This window comes from Cyprinus carpio, chromosome A3 (assembly GCF_018340385.1).
Source record: "Cyprinus carpio isolate SPL01 chromosome A3, ASM1834038v1, whole genome shotgun sequence".
In the NCBI taxonomy this organism is placed as follows: Eukaryota; Metazoa; Chordata; class Actinopteri; order Cypriniformes; family Cyprinidae; genus Cyprinus; species Cyprinus carpio.
Genome location: NC_056574.1, coordinates 29,371,462 through 29,386,389, shown reverse-complemented (window position 1 = coordinate 29,386,389; position 14,928 = coordinate 29,371,462). Strand labels below are relative to the sequence as shown.

At 37.2% G+C, this 14,928-nt stretch overlaps 1 long non-coding RNA gene across 2 annotated transcripts in view; it reads left to right on the top strand.

Annotated features, from left to right (window-relative positions):
* Positions 1-548: 548 nt before the first annotated feature.
* LOC122138032 overlaps positions 549-14,928 on the top strand; it is a 230,533-nt gene continuing 216,153 nt past the window's right edge. The window contains exons 1-2 of one of the 2 annotated variants that reach the window (XR_006155266.1): positions 549-622; positions 4,699-4,810. This is a non-coding gene — a long non-coding RNA (uncharacterized LOC122138032). The remainder of the gene's footprint in view (positions 623-4,698; positions 4,811-14,928) is intronic. The other variant, XR_006155265.1, reaches the window with a different exon arrangement.

The following is a 14,928-nucleotide window of genomic DNA, read 5'->3' as shown; positions in this document are numbered from 1 at the left end:
GTGGATGTTATTTATGCGGCCGGAAAGTAAGATGAAATTCTGATAGCTTGTAATGTAAATAAATATGATCGCTGTAAAAACGCATATCAGTCGTCACTCTGTATCTACCAATAATATAAGATGACATTTAAATGCTTAGTTTTATTACCAAAGTTCTGTAGTTTATGTAATGCAGTGCAATACGATTGAGAGATGTACAAATAAATGGTCCTCAAAAGCCGACTGCATCATATTTGATATTTGATCATGTCTGGGTAATCAAGTAAAGATAAGTTGCTTGAATGTCCAGTAAATGTTTTTGTGCACTTTACTTTTGTTGACAATGGAGAGTGAAAAAAGGCAAATAGGTTTTATTTTGCCTACTTTTATTTACCCTCTTTTTTATTTAGGTATGCATGTATGGATTTATTCATTTTGTGTGTGTAGCACCTTTCTATTGCATTTTAATGTAGGCCTAAATATCTGCTGTAAAAAAAAAGGACGTTGAGGGCATGTTGCCCCCTCGTGTTGGGAGTTTTGTGCCCAAACTGGTGAAAAGCTGTGTTGTTCTGCCCCCTACCGGTAGAAACGGAACACAGCCCATTACCTGAACACACTTGTCTCTGCTGCTGAGAGTCAGAAGGTAAAGCAGAACAAACACAAAATATGGTTTGACAACTCACATGGAGTTCAAATAATGCTATATGAAGAACATTAAACAATGAATTTGACGATATTCATACACTTCGCGTCAAGTTTCACTAGAAACCAGACGCCGTCGTGTAAGCCTGGCGTCTTTGTAAGCTAACGTTAGATGTGATGAAATGGTTTCGAATAGTGGACAGGGAGAAAAGGACATATGTTAGTGGTAAATGCTTCAGATTTCCAGAAACTCCTGGAATGAATTATTTCCCGATGGAGATGAAGCCTAGGCCGGCGAACGCTGAGTTATCTACACTGTCTGTTAGGGAAATAAAAATCGATACACCATCATCGAGGCAGAAGAATGTAATCCCGCCTAGAGCATCTGCCTGTCAGATGTGTCCATAGAACCGTTCACACCGTGAAATAGAAAACCCCGCCTGTCCACTGCGGCCTGTTTTATTGACCGCTTACAGTGAGCGGCGCGCTCGGCTGCAGCGCCTCCTCTCACCGCCAGGTGTCGCTTGGGAGTAAAGTGAGATTAAACCTGTGGCCTTTCGGTGAATTGTAGCGTTTTCTGTTCATCGCGAATGTTTTAAATGTATTAAAGATGGGTTTTGATGAAGAGGAGTGAACGGGGTGTAAAAAGAGCAACTATTTTTCAAAGTGTAGGAGAAGCGTTTTTAGCACCTAGTGTTATTTTACACAATATTTTCCTAAATCATTTATAATTATTACTTATTCTGGTTTGTCATAATATTTTGGAAATCGTGTTCAGTATTTCTAAACATTTGTCACGCTGCCCGATCGTTTTAAATTAACCAGTGGAAGCAAAAAGATGATTAGAACTTTAGCAAGACCTAAAATATACACGTGTGCTTACATAGGACTGTGTTCATGTTTTTATATTATGTGTCGATATAATGTGAAATTAAAATGTAACAAAATGTATATTTCTAAGTCAGTGGTGTATGATGCACCCAAAAATAATACATTTGAAATATATATTATTAAAATTAATGACTTGAATACACTTTAATCGAAAAACAATAATCAAATAATCTATCACTATAATTGAACAACATCTATAATTCGAAAAAAACTTGTTTTCAATTTCTAAATTAAATGAAAATTTTATGTGAATTTTATTGATTTTTTTGGACCTTAAAGTAAAAAAGCTTTTTAAGGAGTCTCATTAAGAGGAATACTTAAATTTTTGTAATATTTGATTCTTAATGTTGTCAAATATATTATACAAATATACAAATTTGGGATTTTTATATGGCTCAATATAAGTTATTAAGTAGAAAACGAAAAATCACACATTTTGACCTTAAAAAGAAAAGAAAAGAAAAAAGCTAGATGGAGTAAGCCTAAAAATGTGTGTTTGTTTTTCAGTTGCAAGGTTTTTTTTCCTAGGCACAAGGAAAGCATTTTCGTACTAAATGGCTACACCACTTGATTTTTTTTTTTTTTAGAGTTGTTTAATTATATATTTACTGAAATTAGTAAACGATTTCCAAAATATACAGAGCAACATGGACACACAGATGACATTTTTAAGAAGTGTTCTGAAGTAGATTTTCCTCTATCATCCCAAACATCTTTGTTTATCATCAACCCTGTAGATCAGAGCCTTAAATCTTGATTTTGATTGATAAAGCTTATAGGTATTTGCAGAATACTAGTAAAGTGTAAATTTCACTAAATCTTTCTTGCCTTGAATTTATGACAGAAATATACAATTGAACAAGCAGGGCTTTGTCCTTGTGTATTTACTTGCGAATCAGGAATTTAAAAAGAATCAGATTTAATTGTTATATATATATATATATATATATATATATATATATATATATATATATATAATCATACAATATTCATTAATGCTCTCATATTTTTGAACAAGATATGTTATTGCATCTATAGATGAAAGGAAATATGTGTGCACAGCAGAGGGCGCCCTAACTGGGATTCCTAAATGTCACCTCCTATGAAGATAGCAGAAGTGTTCCCAGACACTGTAACAGATCCGTGACCTGAGAGACCTGTGTGTGTGGAAGGGCCGTGATAAGTGCGGCACAGAGGGAAGCAGCGTTCCTCTGTTCCACCGAGCCTTTCATCTCAATTTAAACCATCCTCTTCATAACGTTCCACTCTCTTCTCTTCTCCATCTCGTCCTCTTGACAATATCTTCTTTTCTTTTGCTTTATTTCTGCCCCCTCACCTCCCGCTCTTCCTCCCGTTCTCCCGCTGAGAGCCGAGGTGTAATATATCTGAAGCCCATGTGTGCTGAAGTCTTTAACATTCTTTCTTCTGCAGAAAGCCGAAGCTGGCACTGTACTGCATGTACACATCAAACACCACTTTTTTATCTAGAGGTCAGCGTGCCACTTCCTGGCTCCATCTTCCATCTCGAATACCTGCTTCTGTGTCTGTATTCTTGTGTATTTTATACGGCATGTTTTACTTATTTTAGATGCGGCGGCAGAATCAGTTGGCTTTGTCCCAATGCTGTTTTGACACTGCATTGATGTGGCAGGACACTGAATCACGCAGACAATTCCTTTAGATCTGCTTATGATTCATTAGATGAGCTCAGAGGAACATGTAGACAGTGACGGAGATCAGAATGTGTGTGTCTTTCGGCTTTATATTTGACAGCATGTTCTTGTTGATCTAGTTGGATTATACAGTTATCAGTGACTGGTTTGGTGATGAAAACACACAAAGAGAAAATTGTAAATATAATAAATAAAATATAATAATCAGTTAAATTGATTTAAAACATCCGTTTGCCGAAATAAATTTTGTCAGTATTTCTTTCTCAGTTTTAGTGGAAAACATCCTCAAAAAAAATAAATTTACTTTGAGCAAAATTTTTAAAGATTTAAGACTTGATTTAAAATTATATATCTTGAATTAAGGTTACTTCATATTTCATTGCTACAATTTTTAAATTGTATTAATACAATGTAGTGAGTAGTTGTATCTTTTTTTTTTTTTTTTTTAGGATATTTAGATAATTGTACTGGAAAATAGTTAATAATAATAATAAAAAAAAAAAAACAGAAGAAATGGTCTATACAAATGCTTTAGAAAGCAGATTTTCGAAAGATTTAAGATTATGGCTTCAATTCTTTATTTTATTTTTAAACTTCAATGGCATTTTTTTTTGCTTTCTTCCTAAATATGTTTTTAGGATATTTATGCTTTCTGGAAAACCATAGAAAAATATGGATTATTATGCTGTGTTAACTGTTCACAAATTTAATTGAAGCAATGTTTTCAGAGAATTTATCTGTAATTAAGATGATTTTTTTTTTTACCACATTGGCAGATTTGTTTTTTAGTCTTAAAACAAGTCTAAAAATAGCAGTATTTTTTTTCTTGATTGTATTGGAATATTGATGTTGTTTAGATTCAGAAAATGTATTTAGTTTACTTGAAGAAATGTTGGAAACCAATTTCCTTATTCTCCATATCCTTAAATGGAACATTAAATCCATGTTGAGAATAATAGTGTTTGGGCATTAAATCTGCAGTTCAAAATATAACAAAGTTAAATAACATGAATGAATACAGTAATCTTACTAGGAAATATTAAGTAACATTAGTAAACAATCTAGAGTAAAATAAACTGGTCTTGATATTTATTACTTAATTTACTCTTGACTTAGCTTTTTTTATATTTAGCTGATTACTTACTTAACTTCAATTGCTCTTTATGTTTGCTTAGCAAAAATAAAGCAATCTGTTTCCAGACATTTTTTTAATCATACTGAACCTGCTGGAATTTACAGCGAATACAAAAACAGTGCTTCTGAATATATTTGCAGTGTTTGGGGTGCGTTCATGGTCAGGTCAAGCCAAGCGTTCCCTGAAACACACGTCGAAGTCAGAGGTCACTCAAAATGAGGGCGCAGAAGAAAAAAAGGAGGGACAGAAGATGATAAAATGGAGAAAGGAAGAGCTTAGATAGTGACCTCTGGCCCCATGTCTTCCTTTTCTCTTTCATTCTCTTATTCGCTCCCTATGTTTCTTTTCTCATTCTTCTCACTGACTCTTTGTGTCCAGCGTTGATCTGACCACGGGCTGTGATCTCAGTGACCTTTCCAGGGGTCAGCTGGCGGCTATGGTGACAGAGGGGTCAGTCTGCGGCCTCGGTTCATCTCTCGGTCAACATCAGGTCAGATTTTGGTCAACATCAGTGGTGTGTTCAAGACCCTGAAGCCATGAAGATGGTTTCATCAAAGAGCAGGTCTTGTGTTTCAACTCGTGAGATTATACAAATTGTCTCATATTTCTCAGCTAGGTTGATTGGATTTGAGATTATTTTTGTGCTTTTGTGTTTTTTGTTGATTTTAAAATTCAAATTTATGCACAAGGTGCAGCTGGAAAGCCTGAAAAAGCTGTTTTCTAAAGAAAAGAATGATTGTTTGTATTATAAGTATTTAGATTGCTAAATTGGTCGTCAGTTACAGGGCTTTTCCCCAAAGCAGCAGTAGCAAATCTACGATGTTGCCTAGTTTCCACTATTCTAATACATATCTGCCCTCACCGTGACCTGAAACCTGGGGTCATTTAGCAGTCATCGGAGTGTGTTCAAAAAAGCTCCGGATGATTCAGCGAGGTTTTAAACACTGGGTCTGTCTTCATCGGTCACTCTGTAGTCAGCATCATGCGGCAAAAGCCAAAGGTTTGGTAACATTCATAAGGTGTAATGACTTGACCCAAATTATAACTGTTGACCTCTATGTGATGCACAGAAGCGCTCATGTGAATGTTTCACCTCCAGCTCCACAGCACAACAATCGTACAATCCTTTAAATATACACTTCTTGAATGTGCATGCAGCTCCCCTTACAATTAAATGACAAAGACGGTTACTGGCATCACATGATAGTCATGTGATGTAGAGTTCTGATAGTCAAAAAATAATATGTCTGAGAATCAGTGTTAAACTTTAAACTGTAATCTTTGTTAACCTTGGTGCTCTAGTCTACAAGAAATGGCTCATCCTTTAGGTTTTTGGTTGGGGATGCATACCATTTTCTCGGATGAAATTTGTAGAAATCTATAAATTGGTTTAATTTTGAATGCACCTATTTTTCCATTTATGTGTAAAGATTTACTGTAGATGTCGAAATTTTTACAAGTACAAATGACTTTAAAAAAAAAGTTCATATGAAAAAGTAATCATTTATAAAAAAAAAAATATTTTAGCTGTGCACTGATAACTGTAATATTTAGCAAATCTTGAAATGATCATCATGAATGCCAGCCATACATTTCCAGTGTAAGTTATGCTTGATTTTGGATTTGATTCTTTGGATACTTTTAGAAATACCATTACGTCGTTTTCACCCCATAGCTCACACTGCATACTTCAGAATTTTCACACACTTCGATTAATATTCATGTGACCTCAAATTCACCCAGAACGCGACGCGGGTCGTCTGGCGGTCAGTGGCATGGGGTGCTTCTTTCCCCTAAAAGCTCTACAATGTCCCTAAAAAAAAAAACATGCAAGTGGTGATCAGTTAGTCTGATCATTCAAATTAGTAGGCTGCGTGTATTTGGCCTCCGTCTGACCTGCATGTAACTGGGGTCACCCTGCGGTCAGATTAAGGGGTCATCTGACGGTCGAAGTCCTTGTGTCCCTTCCAAGCCACCGTAGGGTGTTTGTTGCATCCATGTAGTCTGATTGGCTGGGTGGCAGGGCCCAAGGGCTCATCAATCCTTCCTCTAATCATTACAGATGGAAGACAGTGGTGTAAACAGGCATCATTAGGCCACAGCCGCTCGTGTCCACTTTAAACCACCGTTATGACTTCACAGAAGCATCTGTAACTTGCTCTCCTGGGGAGCGACGTGGAAGGATGAAGTACTTTTAAGATGGTCTTCTATCAGTTAAGTGTGCAGGGTTGACAGGACTGCACTAATTTTGTCATCCACACCACTGTGATGGTCGGCCTACTGACATGAGGGACACCATGCTAGGGCTCCTCGAGTGGGGGAAAAAAAACCCATTGTGATATATCTGATGAAATTCCAGTTTAAAATACGATTTTACCAAAAAAAAAAAACAAACAAACCAAAAATCTAGGTTTGCGTTCTTTATTTGTAAGGCTGCACAATGTGGCCAAAATTTTGTAAATGTATATCACTATGGCTATAAAATAAAAATAATGATAAGCTTATTGATATAAGTCTGTTAATAATGAGGATGATGACAATTATTTTAGTATTGAGATATTATATATTTTATTTTTTATTTTTGTCTTTTTAATTCAGTTTTTTTTAATTAGTTATTTTACTAAATCAATTTATTTGGCAATTAGCTGAAATATATTTTTAAATATTTTAATTAACATTTTTTAAGTTTTTTTTTTATCTTAAATGTTTAAATAATAGCTCTGCATACTACTACTAAATAAAAATGTAAAATCAAAATAAGAAGTATTACTATGTATAATAGTAATTTTTTACACTACAACTGTAAAATTACAATACTAATATTTATGTCTGTCTTCATTTACAAACTGTTTTGATGGAAAACTCCAGTCTTCTCTCTTGTTGATAAGTGCTTCTCATTTCACGAATGTGTGTTGCCTTCTTAAATGCACATTAAAGTGACCCAAACTCAGAGCAGATGCAGAGATGAGTTTGTTTGGAGCAGCATTTTCTGCTTTGAGATGCTGCAAACACTTGTGGATAATGAGCTGCTCACAAACACAGTGCCGCGCTTCTCTATATTTATTTAAATTAAATCGCAGCCTTTGCTATTTGATAATTGCCCTTTTGCGATTCAATTTATTTAGATTAATGGTGCAGCGGGGCCACATCAGAGTGTTGGTCCCCTTTAGAAACCCCTGAAACACAAAGGTACAGACCGAATAAGCAGTGGAACGATCTCTCTGCGTGTATATTGTGACGTATCCGTACGCAGCAGGAGAGGTTAAAAACAGAGAGCGCTGCTGCAAGGTGCTGCCGTTGCTGATGAGGTTTCATAGCATGTGTGTTTTCGTCAGGAGGAACGATGAGGGTTCAACGGCAGGGCAATGGCAGACCCCCCATTCTCAATCACACTCGGTCCCTGAGGGCATGCGATGCTGCATGCGCGTGAGGCTGTGCTAGCAAAAGTGCAATGCATGAAAAAGTGTGAAAAAGTGCAATCCTTATATATAAGGAAGGGATTAAGCAGGAAACGGATGCATTATCAGTATCCTTTTTGCATTTCACCGTATTTAAGAGCATGTTGGCGACATCATAGACACACCATGTGGCATCGCAACCAAGATATTTTTAACCAGCATGCTGCTGGCTTTTCCTAAAAGCCCTATTCCTCATACCTCTCTTTTTCCCCCTCGTTCTCTCTCTCTTTCCACCTGCTCTTCACCCCATCAGCAGCGGGGTCGTTGCGAGGTCGGGAGGAAAAATGAAGCGCCGTGTGATGCCCCTCCGTGCCTACTGATGGAATGCTCTTTCTTGTTCCTCCTCTAATGCTTTCCTTTAATTCCTCTCTTTCATGCTTGTTTCCCGCCCATCTTTCCTGGCTTATCTCATCTCTGCATGCACCTGCGCATCTACCTTCCATCATCCCTTTTGTTTCTAAACACAGGCCTGGAGGTGTTTAAAGAGAAAGTGTGGGCCGAGATGCTGATTTGGAATGAATCATGATGCTCCGAGTATCATATTTGACGCTAAATGGGTCCGTCCTTACTGCGTTTATGATCCGACGTGTGGTGAAACCACTCATCTCTGGAGAACCTAACATCCCTTCTACACTGTATATGTAGTTTAAACATGTATCAGCTATTAAAACATGTCGTTTTGTAAAATTGCAAGATAGGAGCTCATCATTGTAGGCGCTTATTAATTTTTTTTGTAGAGGCCTCGAAAAATAAGATGAATGGTGCATAGGCAGTGCTGTGATCTCTAGTGGGATCAAGCCTCAGGACCCTTCTTGAAAGCCTGACAGGACACAGGTTAAATATTTTCATCTTTAAACCTGCTGAACCTCATATTCCTTCTATTCATTAACCGAAACTCTGTGTTCTGGCTTTTATTCACCCCCGAGACGTGTTTGTGAACAGGGGCGTGCCGTGACTTCAAACATGCAGAGCTTAAAAGCAAGAGGAAGTTGTCCTGAGGCCGTAATGCTCGGTCCATAATTTCTGGGCCACTGGATTGACTATTTTAGGACAGTGTAAAGGGAACATTTTGTTCTGACTGCAGTGGCCCTAATTGCTAACCCTGTTCTGATTCGCGCTTTGCATTTATTTCGGTGTGAGCATGGTGTTAAAAAAAACAATCCAGTTAAGCTGCTTCAAAGAATCAAATTACAAATAAAATCAAATGAATGTCAGTAAAAACCCAGATTCTTGCAGCATTAAACTCTCAGTGCTTTATTTTAAAAGCTCAATGATTGTTAAAGCTCAGGAGAATTTTGGCCCCCAGTGATTGTTAATCAGAAATGAAGGCAGCCGTTAATAGCAGCGATTGGACTCTAGATGTCAGCAGTGTCTGGTGGACCGTTGATGAAATAATCTCCAGTACCTGTCTAAAACTCAGTTATCCTGAAGTGAGGAAAAGAGGTTTTGATTTGAAAATCAGCTTGACTTTTGTTTCAAATAGACATTATTTGCTAATTCTTTGCTCAGTGCTGTTTGGTTGATCCCAACTTGATATTAACATGCTTTCAGTTTCATTTCAGTTGTAAATGTTTGTTTTTATTTATTATGCTTGATGAAGTCATTTTGTTTTACTCACTCCCAGTCAGAGATGACATATTCAGGTAATAAAGTTCCTCGGGTTCACCAAGTGATGAAATAAAAGAAGAGCAGGGATATTAGTGACACTCAAATGAGCCATCATTTTGATTTTTGTTTAGCTTAAAAAAGCATTGAAATTTTACAGCGAATATCTTTGTCAGAAGTAATAACCTGTCAAAGTACATAACTGGATAAATCTGATTCAGTTATATTAGAAATGCACAAATGTTGTTGTAATATTCAGACACCCAGGATGTATAATTGAATTGTAAAGGAATTATATGATAATTGTAACCGTAAATAAAAAAGTTCTATAAAAGAAAAATATTACTTTTAAAATGTGTTATTAAATAGGCCTATAATTTTATTGGACAGCCTTTATTTATAACATCAGACAATGCAAGAAAGACAAAAAAAAGCTGTTTTTAAAATTAATATTCTTCATGTTCTTTGTAATATTGTGACATTATTACATTTATTGAGCCATATATTTATACTGGATCCTCATACCAACAGGCTTCTGTACTTTTAAAATGTGGTTTGTGGATTATGTTTGTGAAAGATTTGACAGTGTAAATGTGGTCCATTGTACAGAGAATTATCATAATTATTTTGGATGTTTTTGAATTGCCTGTCATTGCATTACACTGCAGTGATCAGAATTATGGTGGCTGTGAGGAAAAGATCATGAGGCCTGATTTCTGCTTTTCTCTCTTTTTTTGGTTCTAAATTTTCGGGTAAAAGTTAAATTTTTAAATGTGTCAGATGTGTGGTGTAGTGGTTAGTGATAATGCTTAAGAAGATCTTCAGAGTTAAAGAGCTATTATGCAAGATTTTAGGTTTGAATTCATCCAGCATTGGGTCATAAGTCCATTCACCTCTTCTTTTCCTGTATTTATCTCATCTGTGTTGACCAAAAGTTAAGTTAAGTTAATTTTTTTTTTGGGGGGGGGGGGGGGGGGGTTCCATCATTTTCCTTACCTTCTTTCTCTGTGTGAGCGGTTGCGGGCCATTGGCTGGGGTTACCAGGGCAACTGCTGGCTTGGTGAGCTGGCAAGACTGTGGCTGGCATAGTGACTACATTGGTCAGGACAGCTGGGTGCATGCAGACATGCATTTTATTTGGCGGAGGGATCGTAACAGCAGAATGCTGCGTTGAGCCAGAACCACTTATTCCATGTGGCAGGAGATTAGTCTGATTTGAACATAACTTGATTAATTTCTTCTTGTTTTTGTAGGAATGCACAATGTGTCAGCATCATAACGGTTATTTGTTGTCATCATTATTTCAAACTATAAGTTCATTCACTACCATTCAAAAGTTTAGGGTTGGAGAGATTTTTTAAATGTTTTTGAAAGAAGTCCAGCTCACCAAGGCTGTATTTATTTGATCAAAAATACAGTAAAAACAGTCATGACCTAATGGTTAGAGAGTCAAACTTCTAACCCAAAGGTTTCGGGTTTGAGTCTCGGTACTGGCAGGGACTGTTGGTGGGGGAGTGAATGACCAGCACTCTCTTCCAATGCCACGACTGAGGTGGGACCCTTGAGCAAGGCACTGAACCCCCAACTGCTCCCCGGGCACCGCAGCAAAAATGTCTGCCTACTGCCCCGTGTGTGTGTTCACGGTGTGTGTGTGTGTGTGTGTGTGTGTGTGCACTTGGATGGGTTAAATGCAGAGCACAAATTCCGAGTATGGGACACCATACTTGGATATACGTCACTTCACTTTCACTTTAATATTATGACATATTTTTGCAATTTAAAAATTTCCTATTGTAATATATTTCAAAATTAATTCCTGTGATGTCAAAGCTGATTTTCATCATCATTACTCCAGTTTTCAGTGTCACATGATCATTCACAAATCATTCTAATATGCTGATTTGCTGCTCAAAACATTTCTGATTGTCAGTGTTGAAAACAGTTGTGCTGCTTAATTTTTGTGGATACATTTTTCAGGATTACTAAAAAATTCATAAGACCAACATTCATTTGAAATAATATAAATCACTGTAACCATATAAAAGCCTTTACTCTCACTTTTGATCATTTTAATACATTCTTGCTGAATAAAGGAATTTTTATATAAAAAAATTACGGACCCAGACTTTTGAACTCAGTTTTTTTTCCCTAAATATTTTAAGATTTAGATAATTGTTAAAAAACTTTAAAATAAAAATATTATTTATCCATCATTTGTATTGTATATAATCTTATAGCATATACACTATTTATAGCAAACACTATTTATTTACATTTTTAGTTTGTTAAAAAGTGAAAATGCAAACACAGGCCATGTTCACACAGCAGCAGGATATTTTATTTCATAATGTATTTGTGTTCTTAATAATGTTGTTTTCGGTCATGTTTTTGATTTTTTCAGGTGTGACAACCACATTCTGTAACCGAACTCACACCCGTAAATTTTCAGGACTCACAACCGCTTTCTCTGAAAACCTGCGCTGTGTGAACGGAACAGGACTGAACTAGTTGTCTGTCATGTCATACAGTGCGCGAGAGAGCCGCTTTGCTGCACAAACGTGTGTTTAGCGTGTGTTGCATGGTTTCAGCAACTTACAGTGACGGAGAAATGAGCTGTGTGTCATCTGAAAGTTTTAGATCCAGTCTTCCCCGGAGCTGTTCCCGTCAGTTTTGTGTTCTGCGCCCGACTTAAATGCTCCGCTCTCCACTCAAATATAAAAGCCGCTGACATTTAATTGAGGATTTGACGGATGAACTTGGACTATTTGGTTGTCTCATCTTTGATATTTCTTTGGTCACTGTTGCTATGGTAACTCGCAAGGAATACGGGCTTGACTCCCGTTCATACAGACCATATCCGAGAAGCATGACATTTCGAGACTCACACCTTTAAGTAAATGCGGTTGTCAATCCCAAAAACTGACAGTGTGAATGTAGCCAAAGTGTTATTGATTCATAATGTGTGCCATTTATAATTTTTTGGTCTTAATATGAAAATAATTATCGACCTATTGAATTGGTGCATCACTGTTTTTGCGCCATACCAGTTTATTAACAGGACAAAATCATGTAACCTCCTGTTCAGTTCAACAATTTAGTCTTATAGGAAACTATGGTTCCTCCAATTATGCTTCATGTTTTGTTGGAAACTTCTCTATTTTGTGCTGCTTGTTCCATATGACCAAATAGCTTCTGTTCTAGCTTAAATTTACTTTGAGGCCTACGTTTGTGTTCTTGGTAGATGATTTCTTTGTAGAACTGTTACATAAGGATGGTTTAATGTGTGAGGCCTGTAGTTTCACTGACCTTTGACTCTGACCAGTGACATCCTAAAGATGATGCAACATGAACCAATCAGCATGTAGAACTTTGAGTGAAAACCATTGAATAGTCATCCATCCATCCATCTATCCATGTATGTTAGTGTGTTTGTGATCAGACACATCAAGTTAAATGAGGGGCTGAAAAACGTCCTCATTTCCTTCGCCCTTTGCTTTCCGCCCGCAAGAACACAGCAAGTTCTTCATTAGGAGAGGAAATCATTCCCCCATCTCTCACACACTCCCAATCTGCAAATGTCACCGGGGTGTGGGCATGTGTGTGTGTGAGTGTGTTAAGATGCCAGATGGATGGTGGCATGAGACACTATTTCATGTTTGACTGTGCCTTGTGTCGCAGGGAGGAGTGTGTGTGTGTGGTAGGAACGGGCTGTGCACAGCGAGAGATTAATTCTGCTAAATTAATTGGGCTGAGATTGAAAATGAGAGAGCAAGCAGGTTGCAGATGAGCACACACACATTCAAACCTCCTGGCTGTGACGCACACACTCTTATTTGCCATACACCCCTGTTTGTTTGCAGTGTGTGTGTTTTTGTGTGGTTGCGAGTGTGTTTTAGAGTGAGTGTGCACATGCACCGCAGGGTAGAATGAAAACACACACACACAAGCTGCAGCACTGAGATATGCCGTCAAACACACCCACAAACACCCCAGTGTGTGCGGGGACTCAGAGCGGTGATTTTGAGACGAAGGGCTCCCATAAATCTCCTTCCATACAGGAGCTGAGTCTGCACAGGGACGAGAAAGAGAACATTACCATCTGGAGAAAGAGAGAGAGAGAAAAGGAAAGAATGTATATTATATCAACCGTCAGTAAAGTCTCACCGGCCATGTTCACGCCACAGAGCTGCTCCTCTTCTGAGTGCGTAATCCCATTCTGTTCACACCGCTAGGGAGAATCCATTTTAATCTTAAAGGAATTCAGCACTGGGTTCAGTACAAGTTCTGCATCTGTGGCATGTTTTTATAACCACAAAAACTAGTTTGACTGCAGCAAGGCACTTAGAATGGGAGTGAATGAGGCCAGTCCATAAATTTTTCGATACAAAAATGTAAGCAACATGAATTTAATGTGAAAAATCACTTGCTAACATTTAAAGATATATATGATTTTACAAATCTATTTCCATAAAGCAATGCCATAAACATTACAATTCTAAAATTACTGTTTTGCAACTAATACACAAGTTTTAACAGAAGATTGCACATTTCTGCTTGGACAATCTTCAAAAAAATAAAAATTGTCCCCATTCACTTCCATTGTAAGTGCCTCACTAGCTGTGTTTCTATTCACACATTTCTATGCGAATTTTGGGATATCATATGAAAACTCCAAGATGCACAATTGATTATGGCTTCTCCGGATGCTTTTTATTACTGAAACTGTTCCAGTTTCTCAGGACATGGGATGGAAGCGGTGCTTTTTTTCCAAATTAAATTTGCAACTTTGGATGCATAGCTACTTTAACCTTGATTTTTGTGCTAATCAACATTATACCATAAATGCTGGTCAGCTAATTAGGGGTTCAAGCACGAAGCACTGAAACCCTTTTGTAATATTCAAGATTTTTATTTTATTTTTTATTTGTATTATTCCTCTGCTCTAAAACTTGAAATATGTAGGTGTATAAACTTTACAGATTCATTTTAAATGAGTTCTATGAGTGGATATGTGTGGGTTTATAGGTTTTGGCACTAAATGTCCTCAGTAGTCTAAAGCATTTTTAGTACTCCAAAGCGTTATTACTAATACAATGAAACCTGTCTAATGTGTCTCTTGTGCTGGATGCTACGGTTTCAAAGGCTCATAAACTGGCCACATCATGATTCATTTTAAATCTACTGATGTCAACAGGTTTCTGAGGGGGTTACATTTAGAGGTAGAGTAAAGTGTCGTAAACCTTATTATTTTAGTGTGAAAACCTCTGTTTGTTTGAGGTCTTTGCTAATATAGCATCAAAGGTTTGTGTGGAACAAAAGAAAGGCAGAGGTGGTTTAATCTGCCCAACTCTTCGAATCTTTACAGAATTCAGCGTCGCCTGATCGAGCAACTCAATTATCCTGTTAATACAGTCTCCGCCGTTCCCATTACTGCAGAACACACCGCCTGCGGTCACACACACACATGCGCGCGCACCAACAGCTGTGGTACAATGAAACCTCACAGGCACAAACACACTTCTGAAATATAAAAGGAGAACATTTT